Raw genomic sequence first — 25957 nt, 5'->3', positions numbered from 1 at the left:
CTTCAAAATCAGGTAATCACAAGATCTTGTGCCATAGCAAATGAAGCTGTACACCCGACGTGGGCCGGGATGTTAGCTTAAAAAAAATCTATTTGTGATTTGCAAGTTCCACTATTTACAGCATTCTTTGTAGTGCATCTGGATTGGACCTCTCCCTGTAATAATATCTTTCCAAACAGAGAAACCGTTACACCCCATAACCTTGCCTTTCAAGAGGCTTTTGTATGGAGCCAAGGACGTCCGGGTCTCAGTCCAGAAACACTTTTAGGGTCACCTCCTGTGGAGCTATAGGACCAGCTGAGGAGGACCTCCCATTAACAGGAGTTGTAGCTGATGAGGCAGGATACGACGACCTAACTGGTCCCAAGTGCTAGCAGGGGGTCCACATGGTTGCCATGGTGATGGTTTCCACCCCGGTGTGTTTACTGTCAGAGGTCAAGCTCAGCCCTCCGAACTCTAACAAAGGCTGATGTTTGGATTACAGATTGGTCTGGACCAGACTCATCTGGTGGAGTGGGTACCTGTGAACAGTCCCACTGTGGAGAGATTCAGTCCAACAACCATTTACCTCCATGATTTTGCGTGTTTCATAAAAGCACAGATTTTTTGCTGGGGATTTGTTTCAGGTTTGCAAAACAGTAAAGTTTGCAAAGATAAATTTTGGTAAGAAGAGATGTGACATTGGACTGGTTCCTTTTTTACTCCTGTGCTGATTTCTTTTTTTTTTCTTTTCCTTTTTTCCCCCGTCTGCGTATATAGTGATGGTAAATGCCAAACTGGCAGAACCATTTATATACATAAATACACATATATGCAATTTGTTCTTGTAAGACAGATAGCATGTAGTGCATGAGTGAACGTGGTGTGCATGTGTGTGACCTTCACCTGCCCTTCCTGATCAGCTTATAACATTTTATTTAAAGCTAACAGATAACTTCTATCAGAAAGGGCTGACCACCAAAGCAACATGAAGACAGATGAGAACGAAAGACAAGATCTGAAAGTTTTTTTGATGTGATTATTTTGTGGCGTTATTGATGTTGTCCTGTGCCTGCATATGTTTGGGTTTGTTATGTTTTTTCAGTTTTGGTGTGATGTTGTTGGTTCATTTTTGTTTGTCATAAAGTTATGAAAATCTAAATTTGGTCACAAAAAACAAATGAAAGACAAGTGGTGACAGTAATAATAACTGTGAAGTGATGAAAAATTAGAGACACCAAGGAGGCGGAACCCCAACAATACAACATACCAGGACAAACAACCACACATGAACAAGCAGTGACAGCAACACTGAGCATCCATACCCTATTCTAGGACACCAGAGTCTTGATCCCCTTGAGAACACCCAAAACCGAACTGTGGTGATGGCCACAAACACCTAACCATCCGCACACAGAGACCCAGATCACAGCTAAATATCCAATCACTACTGTGGCTGGTGTGTTGGACCAAGACAAAAGTACAGAACCTTACCATATGACATGGACCACAACGGCATGCCAGGAGCCACATGGGTGATTGAATGCAACTCCATGGAAAGGGGTCCAGGATATACGGATTTCATTTTATACATGAGGTGTTCCTCTTTAAATACAGTATTTGGGCAGTATTTTATATGCAAAACTAATTTTGTGATAAGATAGGTCGACTTAATTTTGGTACTGGGCTGAATCAGATTCACAACTTTAATATTTTTCATACAAATTATCAAATTGATCTAATTTAAAACATGACGTCACAAAAATCACACATGTGCATACACCTTTGTGGATGATGTTCATGTAGTTGTGCTCCATTGGAAATCTAAAATCCCACTGGGAAATACAATGTGAATTTGAACTGTCACAAAACTGACTGCATGTTGGAAATTAATAGACATTTTTTTTTTTTACTATGAACAGTCTTCTTCTTCTTCTTCTTTTTTTCTCAAATATGTTTATTTGCTTTTTAACATTTTCTTAAACATAGCTCAGCAAACCCTTGATCCATACCATTAGATTACAGACAGGTTTCAAATAAAATCTTAAGATACATACATATATATAAATAAACATATACATGTATATAAATAAACAAAAAGAAAAAAAATACAAAAAAAAACATTGTGAGAATGTTCAAAATCAGCAATCAACGATTGCACTGTTCAGTAATGAAGGTACAGATTGGTCAGTGAAGCGAAGGTACGGTGTCCATATGTCCATAAAGCTGCTTTTAGTGTGTATGTAACAAGTCAAGTATTCCAGAGGAAAGAGTTCAATAATGAGTTTGTGCCATGTGGCTTTGGATGGAGGCTTATCGCTGATCCATGTAAGAAAAACATTTTTACGTGCAGCAAATGTTAGGATGTTAAATAATCTATTATGAGGAGGTGAGCCGAGGCTTGTTGATCTGTATCCCAGTAGCAAAGAAACAGGATCCAAAGGTAAGGATATTCCAAAAATATGTCTTAGATCCACCAAAATGTCCTTCCAGTACAATTGGATTTTAGGACAAAACCAAACACAATGAGCATACGTCCCAGTGGCAGATTTACATTTCAAACATAAAGGTGAGGTTTGAGGATACATCAAATGTCTTTTGTGTGGAGATATTTGCAGTCTATGAATTATTTTAAATTGGAGCAATCTAGCATGATTGCAAACCAAAATATATTTTGTCTGACAACAGATGGAACTCAATTTTTCTTCATCAAGGACTATACCCATTTCTGATTCCCATTTTTGTTTAACCTCTAATAAAGTTGATGAATTACGTTTAATCAATGTACGATAGAGATAAGTAATTATTTTCTTTGTAGGACAGTTTAGGATTAATTTTTCTAATGGTGAGGGACTGGCATCAGACATCAAAGTTGTTTTCTTATGAATAAAGTCTCTAACTTGCAGGTATCTAAAAAAATGTCTATTTGGGAGGTTATATTTATCTTGAATTTGTTTAAATGAACACAATGTAGATCCAGAAAATAAATCACCCATCTTTTTAATTCCTTTGTTTGCCCAAGCAATAAAACCTGAGTCTATCATACCTGGTAAAAAGTCTGGATTCCCTTGTATTGGCGAGAGCAAACGAGTTAAAAGAGATTTCCCCTCCAGTCGCCTGGCCATAAACCATGATTTCACTGTATTGACAATAATGGGGTTATTATTGCACAAATTTCTTGAGGATTTTACATTTTTACAAGACAAAAGACCAAGAAGAGAGCATTGAGTCTGTGATTTTTCAAGATTAAGCCACACAGATGTGGGGTTCTCCCTAACCCATTCAACTATAAACCTCAAATTAGATGCCAGCTGATACATCTTAAAATCCGGTACATCGAGACCACCTTCAGAGATGGGGGATAATAGTTTTGAGAATTTCAGTCGTGGTTTTTCTTTTGTGCCAAATAAATTCACTTAGCCAACCATTGAGTAATTTGATATTTTAGTTTGAAATCAATAACGGAATCATTTGTAAAGGATACAGTAATCTGGGGAGCACATTCATTTTGATCATGGCCACTCTACCCAGCAAGGACAAAGGAAGAGTGTTCCACCTATTTAAGTCTTTTCTGATATTGTCCAAAAGAGGTGTAAAGTTAGCCTTGAACATTTGATGAAACATGGGAGTGTTGTGAATACCAAGGTAAACAAAACCAGATAATGACCACTGGAATGGAAAAGAAGTTAATGTGTTAATTCTTTCTCGAAGGCTGCCCATTGGCATAGCAAGGGATTTAGAAAAGTTTATTTTATAGCCGGAGAACATTCCAAATCTTTGAATTTGCTCGATCAGTCTAGGAATTGAGGATTTGGGCTCAGTTATATATAATAATACGTCATCAGCGTACAAGGAGATTTTATGCCACTGTCCGCCATGACAGAACCCTGTTATGTTTGGATCTTGTCTTATGATCTCAGCTAAGGGCTCCACTGCTAGAGCAAAAAGAGCCAGACTCAATGGGCAGCCCTGTCGAGTTGAACAATGAAGTGAGAAGGCCTCCGATCTGTAGCCATTAGTAATTACAGAGGCCATAGGGTTACTGTATAATAATTTAATCCAACTAATGAATGTGTCCCCCAAATCAAATGTTTGCAAGATGCGAAACAGATAAGGCCATTCGACACAGTCGAAGGCCTTCTCCGCGTCTAAAGAGATGACCAAACTGTCCTCATCTCGTGCCTGGCAAATAGTTATTATATTTAAAAGCCTTCGAATATTGTGGCTTGAACTTCTCCCCTTAATAAAACCTGTCTGATCTTCTTTAACAATATAAGGTAAAACTTTTTCTAAGCGCAGCGCCAAAATTTTAGATAATTTAAGATCTTGATTTAAAAGAGCAATGGGTCGGTAACTGGAGCAATGTTCAGTGTTTTTACCTTTTTATGGATCAGTGTGGTATCAGCTTCCCTTAAAGTTCGAGGAAGGAAGCATGTGGTAAATGAATGATCCAACATAGAGAGAAAGGGGTATAATAATATATGGTGGAACAAGTCACATGATATTCCATCTGTTCCGGGAGTCTTCCATGATTGTAGTTTTTTAAGTGCTAGGAGTGCCTCCTCTTTAGTAATAGGAGCATTCAACATGGCTCTTTGAGCATCAGATATAGTGGGAAGAGTGAGCTCAGATAAGAAGAATTCCATAACATCAGAGGCTCCCGGTCGTAGGTTTGATTCATATAATTGTTCATAGAATTCCTTAAATAAATGGTTAATTTGCATATTATCAAAATGACGGTTATTGTCAGAGTCAACTATAGAAGTAATGGTTTGTGGATCATTAGGGGCTTTGGTTAGAAATGATAAATATTTGGTTGATTTGTTACCAGATTCATATAATCTCTGTCTAGAGAAAAGTGTAGCAGTTTTAGCTTGTTGTGTTAACAAAGCATCCAAAGCAGCTTGTAATGTACATTTTTTCTGCAATAAATGTGGATCTAAAGATGTGGTTAGCACACTTTTTATATTATATAATTCTTTTTCGAGACTTTGTTGTTGCTCCATTTGCTTCCGTTTTTTTGGCAGCTGCGTAGCCAATAGTTAGACCCCTAATAAATGCCTTAGATGTTTCCCAAAGTAAAGAGGGGTTATCATTGGTTTTTGAGTTAATATCAAAAAATGTTTTAAATTCACGAGTCATGTATGATATAAATTTTTCATCTTTTAAAAGACGAACATCAAATCTCCATCTTCTACTTTTATTAGAAATAGTATCAGTAACCAGCTCCATGCTTAACATTGCATGGTCACTTACCACAATATTTCCTATTTCACAGGAGGTGATGTGCTGAATTTGGGATATGGGGAAAAAAGTAATCAATTCGAGTGTTACACTTATGTGGTGGAGAATAGAAGGTAAATTCCTTATCATTTGGATGGAGAGTTCTCCATACATCAGGCCCATCTCCCTACAAATAGCGGAGAGGGCATTGGCTTGATTGGTTAAGGGAGAGTTACGGGAAGGATGTCGGTCTACCGTGGGCCGAAGTAGGCAGTTAAAATCCCCACCCACTAAGGCTAATGGGTTAGACAATTCTGAAAATTCCATAAAGGCCTTTGACAAAAAAATTGGGGTGTAATTTGGAGGGCAGTATATATTCATTATAGTAACTTTTTCACCCTGGAGAGTACCATTAATAATCACATATCTTCCATACTGGTTCTTTTTGCAAGATTGTAATTGAAAAGCAGTTCTCTTGTTAATAAGTATTATAACACCTCTACTATTTGTTGTAAAGGAAGCAAAATATACCTGATTAACCCAACCATGTTTAAGCTTCTGATGCTCAACATCATCCAGATGGGTTTCTTGGAGTAGTGCTATATCAATTTTCCTTCTTTTGAGTGTAGCAAAAACTTTTCTTTGCTTAATTCTTTTCCGTAAACCTCTTACATTCCAAGAACAGAGTCTAATCTTACCAAGTGACATTTACCAAAACATACTTATACGAGGGCTGTCAATAAAGTTACGGTCCTTTTTATTTTTTTCAAAAACTATATGGATTTCATTCATATGTTTTTACGTCAGACATGCTTGAACCCTCGTGCGCATGCGTGAGTTTTTCCACGCCTGTCGGTGACGTCATTCGCCTGTGAGCACTCCTTGTGAGAGGAGTCGTCCAGCCCCTCGTCGGAATTCCTTTGTCTGAGAAGTTGCTGAGAGACTGGCGCTTTGTTTGATCAAAATTTTTTCTAAACCTGTGAGACACATCGAAGTGGACACGGTTCGAAAAATTAAGCTGGTTTTCAGTGAAAATTTTAACGGCTGATGAGAGATTTTGAGGTGATTCTGTCGCTTTAAGGACTTTTCACGGTGCGAGACGTCGCGCAGCGCTCTCAGGCGGCGGCGTCAGCCTGTTCAAGCTGAGAACCTCCACATTTCAGGCTCTATTGATCCAGGACGTCGTGAGAGAACAGAGAAGTTTCAGAAGAAGTCGGTTTCAGCATTTTATCCGGATATTCCACTGTTAAAGGAGATTTTTTTAATGAAAGACGTGCGGACGGGTCCGCCGCGACGCTCCGCCACAGGAAAAACACCTCTGTTGAAAGCCTTAAGGACAAGTTGGAACATGTCCTGCCTGTTAAACAATTTCTCATATACTCACTCCACTGAAAGCCATCAAAAGCCGCCTGGATTTTACAAATGGTTATCAACACGGAGGTGTTTTTCCTGTGCCGCCGCACCGCGTCGGCTGCGTCCCGTCCTTCTCAGACAAAGGAATTCCGACGAGGGGCTGGACGACTCCTCCCACAAGGAGTGCTCACAGGCGAATGACGTCACCGACAGGCGTGGAAAAACTCACGCATGCGCAGGAGGGTTCAAGCATGTCTGACGTAAAAACATATGAATGAAATCCATATAGTTTTTGAAAAAAATAAAAAGGACCGTTACTTTATTGACAGCCCTCGTAAATTATGAAAGTATGACCTTTGAAATAAAAAATAAATAAAACCTGCGTGGTACATATCTTAATGTATAAACACAAAAGTGGATCAAGGCTGACCTCTGCTGGTGAGAGGAAGATCTTCTGCGTACCATTGAACATTACTTTGAGCTTCGCCGGGAACAACATGGTGTAATCTGCACCGATTTCACGTAGACGTTGTTTCGCTGCTGCAGATGACTTATGCTTCCTCACCACCATCGCGGACAGGTCGTGGTAGAATGAGATTTTCCTCCCCTCCAGGACAATGTCGCCTTGTGCTGCCTTTCGTCGCACTGCTGCCATTACCCGCTGTTTCTCTGGGAATGCATGGAACCTGATAATGACCTGTCGCGGCCGCTGTCCCTCGCCAGGCAGAGGCGCTGCGCTCTGGTGTGCACGCTCCAGCTTGACTCTGCCTCCTGACGCATCAAAACCAAGGAAACTCGGCAGCCACTGTTCAAAGAAGTCTAAAGCATTGCTCCCCTCCATACACTCAGGGATGTTAAATATGCAGATATTTTTATGACGCCCCCTGTTTTCAAGCATATCGACTTCATCTGTTAAATTTTCAACTCGTTTTTCTAGTGTTTGAATCTTAGCATGGAGGGGCTCGTTAGCATCTTCTAGCTTTAGTACTCTAGCTTCCGCTTCATCCAGTCACTCGTCAACTTTCTTTAAATCAGTCGAATGTTTCTTGACTGTACTGGTTAGAGGGTCCAGCTTCTCATTGATAGATGCCATAATTCTTGAGGTCATGATTTCAAAGGCTTTAGCGAGCGCAGGGTCTAGTTCATGACCGTCACTCACACATCCTGGCTCCTCCGTGGATTCGCCATGTTGAGATGAGCCCGAGCTCTCGTCCTCCCCGCTTGTCTGCTTAGTAGTTTTGCGTTTCGGCGACATCGTTTGGTGTTGTTTGGTCCAAAAGAGTTCTAAAGTCATAATACAACCTTAGTAACCGTAAAGTAAGTTAAGCTCCAACGAGAAAGGAAATATATCTTAAGGCATTGGCGCAGCTCCCACAGGCACGTCTTTCCCCTAAGCAGCCATCACCGGAAGCCCATGAACAGTCTTCTTAAAGGACAAGTTCACTTTTTTCAACCTCTCCTCACCTTTGACAATAAAAAACAACAAGGAAATGCATGGGAATCAGTAATCAGTAGGTCTCCAAATTAAATTGAAACTGTGTTTTTTACAAACTTTAGAATTGCACAGTGTAGCTAGTTATTAACACACTTCTGCATTTTTGGATTATTGACGCTGTTTACCATGTGTTACATCCTCCATAAACAAACAAGGTGTGACTTAAGATACACAACCGTACATCATTCTGAACCCCCCATCACATAGCACAAATGAGGCCGAATGGCATCAGAATGACGAATCGGCCCACATCCGAAACATGAGCGAGCTCAATCGTGCATCTGCTTCAAATCTTTTGCACATGTGCAAAACACTTGTGGCGTAGTCCAGGTGGGACACCCATCGAACGGCAGTCAATGTGCAGTCTGAGCGCAGTCCCACTGCAATCTACATATTTGTATGGTGTCATAACAGCATTCGGAGCAAGCTGATTGGGCATGTCAGATCCTGCTGGCATGTCCCGCTCATGTCACATACATGCACTTCCACTGAATCCTGTTCAGGGAGCACAAAGGATATGTTGATATGCAACATGTATGTGGCACGCATCCATTATGTGGAATAGACGTGAACATAGCACAATCAAACCGACAGCAACGTTTGTCACTGCGAGTCCATGTGTAATTGGGTGCGTCAGAGGTGTGGTGCCCGCAAGCTGAACGGGATGTCACCCCCGTAATACACAGATTATGACATATTTACCATCTAACGCTGTCGGATGAATGACGGTGGAACTGTTTCACCAGCCCATGACACCATAAATATACATGTGAATTCACCTCTGGTGCAGCCCCAGTGCGTTTCACAGCACAGGGTGGAAAACGGCCAGGGAAACCCCTCTTGCTCCAGCTGCGCTGTGTACTAACAACATTGGCTCACAAAGGCCCTGTCCACCGCAGCAAAAATAGAACCCATGTCAGACGCTGTCCTGTGGCGCATCGTGCACCAGTGATCCAACCATTCAAAGCGGAGCACAGCTCATCCATGCTCTCCATTTGCGGACGACATCAGCTCACAAATTCTCCATCCACCACTGCAAAAATATATTCCATGCCAGGCACCATCCTGTGGCACGCCACATGCCAGTGATCCAACTGGTCAACTTGGAGCACAGCTCTTCTGTACACTCCATGTGCTGTGTGTGGTCATCTCAATGGGATCCCAGTGGGGAGATGCACATATGCAGTTGTCCGGTAAAGAGAGGTAGCTCAACTCGACAGGTGAGGTGTTCAAGTCCGGGGTAGAGAGAAATGCACAGTTGCGCGCTGGAGCTCATCTTGACAGATAGTTCATCTCAATGGGACACCGGCTATAGCCATTTTGTTGGCCAATCTGAGATGATGGTTTTGTGCCCCCCCCACTACCTGTCTATCATATAACAACAGTACAGGGGGATGGTCATGGCCCCATGCACCTCTGCTATGAATAGTGATGGCATGTGAAATCTCTGAGTAGGATTTCCCCTCTACATGAATCTTTAATTTATACAGACATTTTAAAAATAATACACTATATGGGTGATTCTTTAACTACGGGCACTATTGGCCTTGTAAATGTAATTTCCACCACACCATTGCCTTACAATATAAAGCGCCTTGGGGCAACTGTTTGTTGTGATTTGGCGCTATATACATGTGCTCTGATGTCACTGTTTATCTCCATAGAAACTACCCAAACAATCTTTCATACAAACTGTTTAAAGGGACATTACAGTGTTGTGTGCAATATTTGCATATAATGATGCTGAAAAAAGGTGAAAAAGTCATCATAGACTACTAGAACAAATTTCTTAAAACACTTTCATTGTAAAGATAACTATAAAAGTGTGAAATTTCCCCTTTTTTCTGTTTTTCATACAATATGATCAAAGGACATAATAAGTGCCCGTAGTCTAAGACTCACCCATATACATGCGGGATTTAGTGGATGAAGCTCCTGAGTTTTAGGCAAAATAACTTTATTCTTAAATATTATAAATAGTAAATCAATAATAACAATATTAAATGTCTTATTTTGTCAAAATATTACAATCTCACTCGCTCACCATCTTCAACCGCTTACTCCAATTAAGGGTCACGGGGGGCTGGAGCCTATCCCAGCAACCATAGAGCATGAGGCGGGTTACAGCCTGGACAGGACGCCAGTCACAGGGCCACATACAGACAAACAAACACATTCACACCCACACGCACACCTACAGACAATTTAAAGTTTCCAGTACACCTAACCCACATGTCTTTGGATATGGGAGGAAACCCACGCAAGCACGGGAGAACATGCAAACTCTACACAGAAAGGCAGAATCGATCCCATGACCTTCACGCTGTGAGGCAACAGTGCTAACCACTAATCCACCATGCTGCCCAAGATTTAGAATCTGATTATTATTATTGTTATTATTATTATTATTATTATGTGCAAAAAAAGTCTTTAAATTGGCTACAAAAGTGTACCTTTAACGGGTAGAGGCGGGGGGGGGAGTGTCCTTTTCCACCCCTCGCTCCTGTGGTTCCGGCCCTGCACCAGAGGCCTGCAGACTGTGCCCACAGCTGCAGAGAAAGTGTTCTCTGTCTGTTCTTATTGACTCTGTGCTCTCAAACAACGACACAGGTGATTTTAAATATACTTATTGCATATTTAAAGTGAAACGGTGTGTTTGTGTATTAAACAAAAACACGCTGTGTGTCATAATAATATTATGATTATTATTATTATTTGTAATATTTAAGAATAAAGTAATGCGGTTTGAACCATGCTGACTTTGATACCAAGGTTGGTTTTGACTGACTTCGTCTGAGCCCAGTGAATCAAGCGCGCGCAGCAGAGCTGGCTGAAATTACACAGCTATGGCCAGAAGACTTTGTGCAATCATATGTTCTCATGGTACTAAATAACTCTGGAAGAATCAGTATCTGCTATGAACTGGCATATACATTGAATAATCACACCATCTGTATCATCATTTTACCAGACTTTGATCCTTTGTGATTCTGGCTGTGATTGTTGCTTGTATTTGGCCTTGATCTTTCACTGCACTAATTATATTGTTGTTCATACCCTTAAGTGCCTACAGTCATTATGCTACTCCATATCCCCCCCGGATGTAGAATGAGATGCAGTAAACTACATTTTAGCATTTTAGAATGCAAAGTCCTCCTCCTGCATTTATTTTGGTGAAAGTAACTCAAAAGTAATGCAGGAGTCATGTAACACATTACAATTCAGAGACAGTAATATTGTAATATAACAAATTACTTTGACAATCCTGCAGCAGGGCCCGGTTAGTGCAGCAGATAAGTGAAACAATCAAGCAAATGGTGATAAAAGCATCAAATTTGGCAGAAATACTCTTTAGACACTCCTTTTTTGAAAAAAAAAAAAAACGATTGGCCACTTGACTTTTCAATCGTGGTCAGGTAGGGGTCAGTTGAAGACTAACACAGAGGTCAAACTTAAAAGATGCTCCAATCATATTGAAAAATATTCCACATTATTTGCCTGATCATCAAGATTCCAAAAAGGTATAGTTTGGACTATCTGTGACTGAATTCTATGGAGTTACGGGATAAAAACAGCAAGAATGGTGACAAAGATCAGTGTCATTTTGTACAGGGGTCAAAAGTTAAAGTATTGAATATGATTGGCGCATCTTTTAATTTTGACCTCTGTGTAATTCTTCAATTGACCCATACCTGACCACTGATTGAAAATTCAAGTGGCCAATCGTTTTTTTCAAAAGAGGATTGTCTGAGGAGTATTTCTGCCGAATTTGATGCTTTTATCACCATTTGCAGGATTCCACTCTAAATATTTTCTTATCCGCTACACTAGATGTTGGCTCATTATGCAACTGGTGCTATTGATGCTTTTGTGTGTGTGTGTGTGTGTGTGTGTGTGTGTGTGTGTGTGTGTGTGTGTGTGTGTGTGTGTGTGTGTGTGTGTGTGTGTGTGTGTGTGTGTGTGTGTGTGTGTGTGTTCATTGTGCAGATGTTCTTGTGTAACATCACGTCTTTCATGTCTTTATGATGGTGGCAGCTATCGGTCACTCTGTGGAGCATCTTTTTGTTTTCATTTGTACAGGATGTAATCTTGCAGAAATTGAAATGATGCCTCTCGCAGTTCCTTTTTTTAAATTTAGCCATGATATGAAAGAAGCATTGAAGTAGCTGACTTTACAGTGATTTTTCCAAACGATGCGATCAAAGTGTTCCAGTCTTTGTGCTGTGGTTTTGAACCACTGTCCAATGAGACAATGAGGACAGACAATTGCTGTCTGCCTTTAATGCGTGCAGCCAGTTGTCAGCTTCTCTGCAGCGATCATCTGAACACTAAACACTGATCTGAAACACTGTAAACTCTCCAATAATATAATGTTGCATCCAAACAGCTCCTGTCAGTCACACAGCTGAACCATCAGATGACAGCTCAGTGTCATGCACAAAACATCCACCTGCATGTGCGACATGCACACAGCCTGTGTGTGAGCACGCACCATATGCTCGATTTGCCGCTGGTAGGAGCTGTGGAGTGATGTTTGGTTCCACGCTGAGGTCTGTGGGTGGTTAAACTGTCTGCAGGTTCTCACTGTAAATGTGGGCTTTTGATTTATGTTAAATTTCTTTCCTGCTGGAGTCTTTAAATCACTGCAGCAGTGATGAGCATCTCCCCTCATCCCAGAGAGAGCAACAGGAAAAGGGAGGAATAAAAAATAGTGTCACTGTCTGCACAGTATTTTTGAAATTAAATTGGTCACATTTAAATGAGTGTTAAATCAACTCTATCATTGTGTTAAATGGACTGTATTAGACTTGATCAACTTGATTTGACACAACTTGGAATTGGATCATACACTGAACAAAAATATAAACGCAACACCTTTGTTTTTGCTCCCATTTTTCATGAGCTGAACTCAAAGATCTAAAACATTTTTTATATACACAAAAGAACTATTTCTCTCAAATATTGTTCACAAATGTGTCTAAATCTGTGTTAGTGAGCGCTTCTCCTTTGCCGAGATAATCCATCCCACCTCACAGGCACGGCATATCAAGATGCTGATTAGACAGTATGATTATTGCACAGGTGTGCCTTAGGCTGGCCACAATAAAAGGCCACTCTGACTCTGAGCTGGTCAGTAAATTCAGATATCTTAGACTCAATCCCAGCTGACTGGGATATCTGAAATCAGCGTGACTGGAGCCTATCCCAGGAGTTATGGGGACTGAGGCGGGGTACACCCTGGACAGGACGCGAGTCTGTTGCAGGGCCACATATAGATAGACAGACATATTGACACCACACACATGTCTACGATCAACTTTAAAGTTTCCAATCCACCTAACCTGCATGTCTTTGGATGTGGAAGGAAGCCGGACCACCCCACGGGAACCCATGCAAACACGCGGAGAATATGCAAACTCCACACAGAAAGGACGGGAAACAATCCGACGACCTTCTCGCTGTGAGGCATCAGTGCTAACTACTAATCCACCGTGCCATTGGCCATAATCCTTTATCTTTATTACCCAATGCAGTTATAGCATTTTAACAGCAGGTGGCAGCATTTGCCAATTTAGTAGAATTTATAAATAAAATGCAGGCTGCATCAAGAAGGGCATCTGGTGTGAAATAAGCCAACCCAACCATGCAAACTAAAAATTTAATTTCCATACTGGATCGGTCAATGCCAAGATTCACAATGATCGCCACTGATGCCATTGCCAAACAGGGTACTTGTGGAAATTAGGCTACTGCTGGGCAAAGAAGACGAAGAGGAGGAGAACGTATCCACAAGCAACAGATGAAGAGGAAAACTAGAAGGGTGGAAGTGAGAGTCGGGACTTTAAATGTTGGCAGTATGACTGGTAAAGGGAGAGAGCTGACTGATATGATGGAGAGGAGAAAGGTAGACATATTGAGTGTGCGAGAGACCAGGTGGAAGAGAAGTAAGTGCAGGAGCATAGGCGGGTTTGAGTTGTTGTATCATGGTGAAGATAGGAAGAGAAATGATGTTGGGGCCATTTTAAAGGAAGAGTATGTTAAGAGTGTGTTGGAGGTTAAGCGAGTGTCTGACAGGGTGATGAGTGTGAAGTTGGAAATTGAAGGGGTGATGATGAATATCATCACAGCATATGCCCCACAGGTAGTTTGTGAGATGAAGAAGAAAGAACATTTTTGGAGTGAGTTAGATGAGGTGGTGGAGAGTGTGCCCAGGCATGAAAGAGTGGTGATAGGAGGGGCCTTCAATGGGCATGTTGGCAAAGGAATCAGAGGTCATGAGGAAGTAATTGGTAGATATGGTATTAAGGACAGGAATGTGGAAGGACAGATTCATTCTTTGTAGGAGATCCAAGATAAAATACATTGGAGATCATAAGGTGGTGGCAAGAGAGAGTCTAGCCAGACAGCATAGGATGGTAGTTTGTAGGATGACTTTAAAGGTAAAGAAGAAGAGGAGAGTGAGAGTTCAACAAAGGATCAGATGATGGAAGCTGAATGAGGAAGACTGTTGTGTGAAATTCACTGAGCAGGTGAGAGAGGCACTGGATGGAGGGGAAGCAATTTTGGACAACTGGAAAAGTACTGCAGATGTGGTGAGGGAGACAGCTAGGAAGGTCATCTGGACAGTGGAAGGAAGACCAGAAGACTTGGTGGTGGAACGAAGATGTCCAGGAAAGCATGAGGAGCAAGAGGTTGGCAAAAACATTTTGGGATAGTTGGAGAGATGAAGAAAGTAGACAGGAGTACAAGGAGATGCGGGATAAGGCAAAAAGAGAAGTGGCAAAAGCTAAGGAAAAAGCATATTGTGAAATGTGAAAGAAGTTGAATAGTAAGGAAGGAGAAATGACTTGAACTGATTGGCCAGACAAAGAGATAAAGCTGGAAAGGATGTGCAGCAGGTTAGAGTGGTAAAAGATGCAAAGCGAGGAAAGTGTGTTGAGAAGGTGGAGGGAATATTTTGTGGAGCTGATGAATGAAGAAAATGATAGTGAGAAAAGTTTAGATGATGTGGAGAGAGTAAATCAGGAAGCACAAGAGATTAGTAAGGATGAAGTGAGGGCAGCTATAAAGAGGATGAAGAGTGGAAAGGCAGTTGGTCCAGATGACATTCCAGTGGAGACATGGAAATGTCTACCGGAGATGGCAGTGGAGTTTCTAACCAGATTGTTTAATAAAATCATGGAAAGTGAGAGGATGCCTGAGGAGTGGAGATGAACTGTGCTAGTGTGCTGGTTCCTATTTTTAAGAACAAAGAAGATGTGCGGAGCTGCAGTAACTACAGAGGCATAAAGTTGATTAGCCACAGCATGAAGTTATGGGAAAGAGTTGTGAAGATCTGTGAGCAGCAATATGGTTACAGATTGTAACGTTTGCTCTTAGAATGCTGATGGAGACGTATAGAGGAGGCCAGAAGGAGTTATATTGTGTGGTTGTGGATTTAGAGGAAGCTTATGACAGGGCACCAAGAGAAGAGTTGTAGTATTGTATCGGGAAGTCTGGAGTGGCACACAAGTATGTTTGGATAGTACAGGACATGTACAATGATAGTGTGACAGCGGTGAGATGCGCACTAGGAATGACAGACTCATTCAAGGTGGAAGTGGGATTACACAAAGGATCAACTCTGAGTCCTTTCTTGTTTGCAATAGTGATGGACAGGTTGACGCACTAGTGGAAATACCCTGGATCTGGTTCTTGCACGTGGTATTGCTGTCACGAATATGGACATCATGCCTCTTACATCAGTGGTCTCTGATCACTCACTTATTAGGTTTACAGTTTCGCTGCCGTGTTTAGTGGAACAACAACCTTATTTATCACTGCAGCGATTCATCAACTCCTCAACTAAGACTGAACTAGAAGCTAGACTGCCTAATGTCTTAGCCTCACTTTTGACAAATAACCAGTCAGTAGATAGACTTGTGGATAGTTTAAACTCAGTGCTCAAAATGACACTCGACATGATTGCACTACCTGTGTTGAAACCGCGCTCCCCCAAATTGCAGTCACCTTGGTTCAATGATTACCTGCGTGACCTCAAGCATAAAGCAAGAGATCTAGAACGGAAATGGCGTCGTTCAAAATTAGAAGTATTCCACCTTGCGTGGCGTGATGCTATCTTAGACTATAAGCATTCATTATTGGCTACAAAGCGGACCTATTACTCTGATTTGATCAACAAAAACAAGCATAACTCAAAGTTCTTGTTTGACACGGTGGCAACACTTATTCATGGACAACCACCTGTAGCTCGCTCTCCTTTTACAGCACAAGATTTCCTAGATTAATTTGAGAAGAAAACAGATGACATTAGGTTGAACATATCCCAGCATGCCTTAACCCAGCCACTACACCCTGCTATTGAGGTGGGCGCCACTACTGATGTATTACCTAGATTTACAGAATTTGATAGTATCTCTCTAGACATGCTAGCTTTTTGGACAGACCTCGTATAGCGAAGATTTGTCCCATCCTGTCTATGGCTGATGCTGAGACCCCGATCCATGCGTTCATCTCTTCTAGATTGGACTACTGCAATGTTCTATTTTCTGGTTTACCACAGTCTAGCAATAGGGCTCTCCAATTGGTTCAGAATGCTGCAGCCAGACTTTTGACATGTAGCAGAAAGTTTGACCACATTACACCCATTTTGGCGTCCCTTCACTGGCTTCCTGCCCCAGTGAGATCAGATTTTAAGGTTCTACTGCTAACCTATAAAATTATTCATGGACTGGCACCTCCCTACCTAGCTGACCTAATTAAACCTTACGTACCGGCCCAGGCTTTACGTTCTCAGGGTGCAGGACTACTTTGTGTCCCTATGGTGAATAAGAAGTCTGCAGGTCATAGAGCTTTCTCTTATCGTGCCACTGTTCTGTGGAATGGTCTCCCTGCGTCAATAAAACAATCAGATTCTGTGGAGACTTTCAAGTCCAGACTTAAGACGCACTTATTTTCCCTTTCATATGGCTAGCATACTGGTACAGTTTTGTTTTACACTTTTTACTCTTTTAATTCGTGTTATTAGTAATTGGAGCGGGCTGCAGCCTCAGCTTTACCTAAATTCTGGGTCTTTTAGTGAAGCTTAGGGCTAGCGGCCGGCGATCACCTTGGTATTTTATTCTGTTTTTCTTGTTGATTAATGCTGGCAAATTATACAGTATTTTTTGTCTTTCTGATGCCTGATTGTTTTTTCTCTAAGGTGCAGCTCCATCCAGAGATGGGAGTTGTGTTTGTGTTGGCGACCCTCCTATCCTGTGCACCAACAGCAATTCTTGTATATTCATCCGTGAATTGTTCTGTGAATTATTTCTGTAATTTATGTTTGTAGCATGGCCCAAGCAGAGGGTCACCCCTTTGAGTCTAGTCTGCTTTAGGTTTCTTCCTCAGAGGGAGTTTTTCCTTACCACTGTTGCTCTGGGGGTTGGTAAGGTTAGACCTTATCTGTGTGAAGCGCCTTGAGGCAACTCTGTTGTGATTTGGCGCTATATAAAGGAAAATAAATTAAATTTAAAAAGTTGTCAGATGAGGTCAGACAGTAGTCTCCATGGACTATGATGTTTGCAGACGACATTGTGATCTGCAGTGAGAGTAGAGAGCAGGTTGAGTCTAGCTTGGAGAGGTAGAGATATGCTCTGGAGAGAAGGGGAATGAAAGTCAGTAGGAGCAAGACTGAGTACATGTGTGTGAATGAGAGGGAGCCCTGTGGAATAGTGCAGTTACAAGGAGTCGTAGTGGTGAAAGTAGATGAGTTTAAATACTTGGGGTCAACTGTCCAAAGTAATAGAGAGTGTGGTAGAGAGGTAAAGAAGAGAGTGTAGGCAGGGTGGAGTGGGTGCAGAAAGACGGCAGGAGTGATTTGTGACTGAAGAATATCAGCAAGAGTGAAGGGGAAAGTTTACAAGACAGCAGTGAGACCAGCTATGTTGCACGGCTTAGAGACGGTGGCACTAACAAAAAGACAGGAGGCAGAGTTGAAGGTGGCAGAGGTGAAGATGTTGTAACTCTCTTTGGGAGTGACAAGAATGGACAGGATTAGGAATGAAGTGAACATATCAGAGGGACAGCTCAGGTGGGATGGTTTGGAGACAAAGTCAGGGAGGCGAGAGTGAGATGGTTTGGACGTGTACAGAGGAGGGACCCTGGGGTACATGGGGAGAAGGATGCTGAGGATGGAGCCACTAGAGAGGAGGAGAAGAGGGAGGCCAAAGAAGAGGTTTATGGATGTGCTGAGAAGACATGCAGGTGGTTGGTGTGACAGAGGGAGTAACAGAGGACAGTGTGAGATGGAAATGATTAATCTGCTGTGGCGACCCCTAAGGGGAGCAGTCGAAAAAAGAAGATTTAACTGTTATATGTGGTTAAAAAAGCATTTATAAATGTCAGAAATGCATCATTTCTTGGTATGCAGAGCTTTGACCTCCCAGTATTAATGTATAAAAATTTTGATTTTGAGAGTTTTACGGTTCTTGAGTTTTAAGATACAAATGTTTGCCAGAAGGATGTACTGGAGGGTGACATTTCTCCTGACAAGTATAACTTACAGTTGTGAATAAAAATTGGCAATGATTCCTCACATTTCATTTTCAAACCGTTTGGCAATGGTATTTTAAGTTTAAACATGAACTTTGTTATAAATGACTATAAATATAACCAACAACAAACCAACACGTCACCTTCCATCATCATAAAATTCAAATTCTTGTCTGTTTTGGCCCCACCTTGCTCACTATAAAACAGCAACTCTGATTAAAAATGAATGGCAGCTGGTCACTTTGCATTTCTCTCTTGTAGCATGACCTAGGGATGATGGGGGTCCCATGCTTGACAGCATTGGAAACAATGCTGTCAGACCGTCCTCTGCTGGGCAAATTATACAATGGCCCCATTTGCTACAGCCAAAGTGTTTTTTTTAAATGTATTGTTTAAGGGTGGTGGCCAAGCAGTTAAGTAAACTCTAAAAAATGAACTGCTGTCTCAGCGAAGCAGCAGGGACTTACATACTTAATTTTATTTTGTAAAATAACAGTTTTCATATCGGCAAAAATAATGCAGATATTGATACATTTGTGAAAGGCTTGTATCAGATGATATTATCACCCAAGTGTAATCAGCTTATCCTTGTTATATGTCCATTTAACTTGGAAACTTATAAGATGAGATAGCTTGTATTATTTCTGAGTTATTCTCAAGGTCAGGCATTATCCGAGCACCCTCTAGGGGCCATTTTTTGTCGGTGAAAACAATGCTGAACTCGATACAAATACATGTAATTTGGTCACGTTTCAAAGGGATCAGACTCGTCAATAACATCAGTTTAATGTACTATGGTTCATTTCAGGTCCATAAAACTCAACGTTCCAGTTCAATGATCGCTGTCAGCTGGCTGATAGAAGCAAGTTAGAGACAAAACCAAACCAGCTGATTTCAATAGAACCGCATAAAGGCCGAGTGTGTTTTCACCAAGTGGCCAGTCGCAATAGTATGTTTCTGCAGAGCCGGAGGCTGCACATTTACGGCTGCACGTATACGGCTGCACTTTCAGGCCGCACGCTGTTATGTCGATTCAGAGCATTTCTTTAGAGACTGCGCCACCTACCTGTGATTCAAGAGTGACTTGCTAGTTTCAACTTTTAATTTCACTCCAAATATACTTACAATTTAACCAAATCAGTTAGTACATCTCTAGAGCCACTTTCAGGAGCACTTTGCACAAAAAGTAGAACTTCAGGTCCTACCTATAATTGTAAAGGTTAAATGTACCCAATTTTTTTTTTAAAGTTAAAGCTTTAAAGGTTTATTCCAAAATCAGCACCTCCAAATCCGAGGCCATGGTTCTCAACCGGAAAAAAGTGCTTTGCCCTCTTCAGGTCGGTGGAGTGTCCTTGCCTCAAGTGGAGGAGTTTAAGTATCTCGGGGCCTTGTTCAAGAGCGAGGGATGGATGGAGCGTGAGATCCCCAGACGGATTGGTGCAGCATCTGCAGTGATGCGGCCGCTGTATCGGACCTTCGTGGTGAAGAGAGAGCTGAGTAGGGGGGCAAAGCTCTCGATTTACCGATTGATCTACGTTCCGATCCTCACCTATAGTCATGAGATTTGGCTCCTGACCGAAAGAACGAGATCGTGAGTACAAGTGGCCGAGATGAGTTTCCACCACAGGGTGGCTGGGCGCTCCCTTAGACATAGGGTGAGGAGCTCGGTCACTCGGGAGGAGCTCGGAGTCGAGCCACTGCTCCTCCACGTCGAAAGGAGCCAGCTGAGATGGCTCGGGCATCTTTTCCAGATGCCCCCTGGACGCCTCGCTGGAGAGATGTTCTGGGCACGTCCCATCGGGAGGAAGCCCCGGGGAAGACCCAGGACGCGCTGGAGGGACTACGTCTCTCGGCTGGCTTGGGAACACCTTGGGGTTCCCCGGAGGAGCTGGGGGAGGTGTGTGTGGATCGGGAGGTCTGGGCGGCTTTGCTTGAGCTGCTGCCCCCGTGACCTGACTCCAGATAAAGCGGAAGAAAATGGATGGATGGATGGTTTATTCCACCCAAAAATATTACTTATTAATAAAAAACTTTAGTTTAATGCATTGGGACAAAATGTGTAGCAATATAATGTTATAATCAGGTAAATTAATAATGTAATCATATGGTGTGGTCACTGTGTTCTCTCGATCTACAACAGGACAGTTTGAAAGTCTTGAACAAGGTGATAAACAGGACAAGACAATGCTGGAAGCAGATATTTAGATCTATTTTTACATTATTAAACCAGAATAAAAGCTTAAACACACACACACACACACAGATCCAAAATGCCCAAAGACCATCAAGTTATGTGGGCATCACTGAAGTAGCTCCTCAGACTGATCTCAGAGCCTCCTGAGAGACAGACACAGAAACAGACATTAGCATGCAAAAACAGGCTCAGCATTAATATAGCCGATAAACTCTCCATCTTTCACTTTCATGGGCCTCATAATTTTCATTTGTAACAATTCATGCCAATATACCCTTTTTAAGTGAGCCCCACCTACCACCAGAATTGTCTTCCTTCTTTCTTTAATTCTGTGTCCAGCCTTCTGACAAATTCGTCCACTTCACTGGAAACAATTGACAGACAAGAAAATCTCAGCTGGTTTGAGAAAAATACTGGTCAAACATAAGAGTTCATTCAGTAACACTGTTACTTCCAGGTAATAACAACTTCTATTAGTAAACATCCATCCATCCATTTTCTTCCGCTTTATCCGGAGTCGGGTTGCTGGGGCAAACATTTAAAAAGATTATTGTACATTGTTTAATCTAAAAAAACAAACTTTACTCTTACCTTTGATGGTAAAGTGGACCACAGAAGTACATATTCTCTGCTTCCTGAGAGGAAGAAGCGTGCGGCCTGAGAGTGTGGCCGTAAAAGTGCAGCCATTAGTTGGCGCTGTCTAATGTTCTGAATCAACGTCATTAGAAGAAGCGTGCAGCTGTAAATGTGCAGCCTCCAGCTCTGCAGAGACACCCTACTCGCCAGTTGTGGAAGTACGAATTCTCACTTTGGATTGGCCACTTCGCTGGAAGTGACATTGCGTCGACCTGGAGAATTGGACAGCGCAGTCTTGTTTGAGGGTGGGCGCTAAAGGGGTAAAATGTGATGCATATGATGTAATTTTTCAACTTCTGGGTACAGATAGCACTTTCTCTGAATTTTTGGGCAAATTACATGCAAACAAATTGAAAATGCAAAGAAAAAGAGACAATGCGGTGGGAAAGTAGACGTGTTGCGGTTTGTTTCTGACCCAGGGCTCAAACATGTGGAGGTGGTTTTGCAGGTGAGACACCGTAGCTACTCTGGTTAGCTGTGTAGGCTAACACTTACCGACATGACCGGTCACATTTGCCTCTTCTTCTCCACTGGGAACCGAAACATCTGCACTTTTCGCGATTGCTTCGGTGATTACAGCAGAAAATAAAACAGTACACCATTTTCCCGTGTGAAGTTGTGCTGTGTGTATACTTCACAACATGACTGGTTATCCCCATAAGTTCTCAAATCCTCCAATATCACGCAACGTTCAAAAGAGACTGCGCTGCCCTATTATATTAGCCATTGTAAGGGTACATACTTTATTTCTATATCTATCTCTCAACATATTCACTGCATTTTACGGGGTACCTGCCAAGGGTTTCCTGTGTATGGCCCATACTAAAATACGAAATAGACGAAATAGAGCAAAATCAATCAATCAATCAACCTTTTTTTATATAGCGCCAAATCACAACAAACAGTTGCCCCAAGGCGCTTTATATTGTAAGGCAAGGCCACACAATAATTATGAAAAACCCCAACGGTCAAAACGACCCCCTGTGAGCAAGCACCTGGCTACAGTGGGAAGGAAAAACTCCCTTTTAACAGGAAGAAACCTCCAGCAGAACCAGGCTCAGGGAGGGGCAGTCTTCTGCTGAGACTGGCTGGGGCCGAGGGAAAGAACCAGGAAAAAGACATGCTGTGGAAGGCGGCAGAGATCGATCACTAATGATTAAATGCGGAGTGATGCATACAGAGCAAAAAGAGAAAGAAACAGTGCATCATGGGAACCCCCCCACAGTCTACGTCTAAAGCAGCATAACCAAGGGATAGTCCAGGGTCACCTGATCCAGCCCTAACTATAAGCCTTAGCGAAAAGGAAAGTTTTAAGCCTAATCTTAAAAGTAGAGAGGGTATCTGTCTCCCTGATCTGAATTGGGAGCTGGTTCCACAGGAGAGGAGCCTGAAAGCTGAAGGCTCTGCCTCCCATTCTACTCTTACAAACCCTAGGAACTACAAGTAAGCCTGCAGTCTGAGAGCGAAGCGCTCTAATGGGGTAATATGGTACTACGAGGTCCCTAAGATAAGATGGGACCTGATTATTCAAAACCTTATAAGTAAGAAGAAGAATTTTAAATTCTATTCTAGAATTAACAGGAAGCCAATGAAGAGAGGCCAACACGGGTGAGATATGCTCTCTCCTGCTAGTCCCCGTCAGTACTCTAGCTGCAGCATTTTGAATCAACTGAAGGCTTTTTAGGGAACTTTTAGGACAACCTGATAATAATGAATTACAATAGTCCAGCCTAGAGGAAATAAATGCATGAATTAGTTTTTAAGCATCACTCTGAGACAAGACCTTTCTGATTTTAGAGATATTGCGTAAATGCAAAAAGGCAGTCCTACATATTTGTTTAATATGCGCTTTGAATGACATATCCTGATCAAAAATGACTCCAAGATTTCTCACAGTATTACTAGAGGTCAGGGAAATGCCATCCAGAGTAAAGATCTGGTTAGAGACCATGCTTCTAAGATTTGTGGGGCCAAGTACAATAACTTCAGTTTTATCTGAGTTTAAAAGCAGGAAATTAGAGGTCATCCATGTCTTTATGTCTGTAAGACAATCCTGCAGTTTAGCTAATTGGTGTGTGTCCTCTGGTTTTATGGATAGATAAAGCTGGGTATCATCTGCGTAACAATGAAAATTTAAGCAATACCGTCTAATAATACTGCCTAAGGGAAGCATGTATAAAGTGAATAAAATTGGTCCTAGCACAGAACCTTGTGGAACTCCATAATTAACTTTAGTCCGTGAAGAAGATTCCCCATTTACATGAACAAACTGTAATCTATTAGACAAATATGATTCAAACCACCGCAGCGCAGTGCCCTTAATACCTATGACATGCTCTAATCTCTGTAATAGAATTTTATGGTCAACAGTATCAAAAGCAGCACTGAGGTCCAACAGAACAAGCACAGAGATAAGTCCACTGTCCGAAGCCATAAGAAGATCATTTGTAACCTTCACTAATGCTGTTTCTGTACTATGATGAATTCTAAAACCTGACTGAACCTCTTCAAATAGACCATTCCTCTGCAGGTGATCAGTTAGCTGTTTTACAACTACCCTCTCAAGAATCTTTGAGAGAAAAGGAAGGTTGGAGATTGGCCTATAATTAGCTAAGATAGCTGGGTCAAGTGATGGCTTTTTAAGTAATGGTTTAATTACTGCCACCTTAAAAGCCTGTGGTACATAGCCAACTAACAAAGATAAGTTGATCATATTTAAGATTGAAGCATTAAATAATGGTAGGGCTTCCTTGAGCAGCCTGGCAGGAATGGGGTCTAATAAACATGTTGATGGTTTGGATGAAGTAACTAATGAAAATAACTCAGACAGAACAATCGGAGAGAAAGAGTCTAACCAAATACCGGCATCACTGAAAGCAGCCAAAGATAACGATACCTCTTTGGGATGATTATGAGTAATTTTTTCTCTAATAGTCAAAATTGTGTTAGCAAAGAAAGTCATGAAGTCATTACTAGTTAAAGTTAATGGAATACTCAGCTCAATAGAGCTCTGACTCTTTGTCAGCCTGGCTACAGTGCTGAAGAGAAACCTGGGGTTGTTCTTATTTTCTTCAATTAGTGATGAGTAGAAAGATGTCCTAGCTTTACGGAGGGCTTTTTTATAGAGCAACAAACTCTTTTTCCAGGCTAAGTGAAGATCTTCTAAATTAGTGAGACGCCATTTCCTCTCCAACTTACGGGTTATCTGCTTTAAGCTACGAGTTTGTGAGTTATACCACGGAGTCAGACACTTCTGATTTAAAGCTCTCTTTTTCAGAGGAGCTACAGCATCCAAAGTTGTCTTCAATGAGGATGTAAAACTATTGACGAGATACTCTATCTCACTTACAGAGTTTAGGTAGCTACTCTGCTCTGTGTTGGTATATGACCAACCAAAATGGGGACTGATAATCACAAAATGGGGATAAAATTTAATGAAATGGACCAGAGTGAACCAGACTGACTCCAAATAAGTACTTTTATTTAATTGTTTGGCTTTTGATTTTTGTTGTTGTTGTTTGTTTGTTTTTGTGAGATGCGCTCAATACATGTAGTAGGGGCAGGTGCGCCATCTGGCGTTCAAGAGATGAGACTTCAGTCAATGCTCCATTTCGTTACGCTTTTACCCCCATTTTGTTATTATCAATCCCCATTCCTGTACAGCATCTGCTGCAAATATACTGTATGACTTTTTATTTGACTCATGGAACCATGTGACCAAACTAACAAAAATGTATTGGTACCATTTAGTCTAGTTTCTGCAGCTCTACAACTAGCCCAATCAGTCATCTTATTGAAAACTTGTCTTTAACTTGGCAGGCTTTGGCGGAGGTGTGCACTTTGAAGAGCGCATGCTTTGTGCACAGGGATCGAGCCCGTGATGCCGTCGGGGCGGCGGATCAGTTATTTGTGACGCTCCAAAGCCTCGGGGAGTTTGGCTCCAGATCTCTTTTCTTTGATAAGGTCCTCAAAGTGCAGCTGGGGAAAAAAAAAAAAAAAAGCTGGTGAAAACCGGCCCAGAAGCTGTAACAAATCCAAAAAGCTTCAATTTGCGTTTCAGTCCCACACTTTGGGACTAAACGCGGCGCGCGCGGTAGCGGCGGCCGCGCGTTTTCTGCTTTTTTTTTGAGCCATTTTGTTGTTATGTAGCTTCCGGGACCCGCGAGGCGCCTCCTCGCTTTGAAGTACGCCGCCCGAGCCGCTCGCGCTTGAGTTTGTGTCGGAGGAGTCACCTCCAGGAGGAGAAAAGGAGGAGGAGAAAAGCTGCGCTTTGCTCCCTTCGAATGTATTTTTCCTTTCCGAGCTGAAAGGACCGTGCGTGGACTCCGCTTCTGTGGATTATTTGAGTTCCTTTTCGGATAAAACGACAAGTGGAATATCGAGTAAATCGAGGAGCGAACTCCGGGTCGATGGTAAGTTTTTTGCGCCTCCTCAATCCCGCGGAGCTTCTTTTTGATGTGCCGCCTTTGAAGTCACGTTCCGGAGAAACGAGCGGCTCTTTTTTTGCGCGTTAAAAACCGTCAACTATCCTTAATTTCTTCGTC

At 41.9% G+C, this 25957-nt stretch overlaps 1 protein-coding gene across 2 annotated transcripts in view; it reads left to right on the top strand.

Moving 5' to 3' along the window:
• LOC117528620 (axin-2-like) overlaps nt 1-25957 on the top strand; it is a 510972-nt gene that overhangs the window by 450799 nt on the left and 34216 nt on the right. The window contains exon 1 of one of the 2 annotated variants that reach the window (XM_034191242.1): nt 25672-25825. The exons of the other annotated variant lie outside the window; for it this stretch is intronic. The gene's annotated coding sequence lies outside the window, so the exon portion shown is untranslated. Of the gene's footprint in view, nt 1-25671; nt 25826-25957 lie in introns of those variants that run through there. 2 annotated transcript variants of the gene reach the window in all.

Source organism: Thalassophryne amazonica, chromosome 16, assembly GCF_902500255.1.
Source record: "Thalassophryne amazonica chromosome 16, fThaAma1.1, whole genome shotgun sequence".
Taxonomy (NCBI): Eukaryota; Metazoa; Chordata; class Actinopteri; order Batrachoidiformes; family Batrachoididae; genus Thalassophryne; species Thalassophryne amazonica.
Note: the sequence above shows the minus strand (reverse complement) of the source record. Positions and strands in the feature narration are given on the sequence as shown.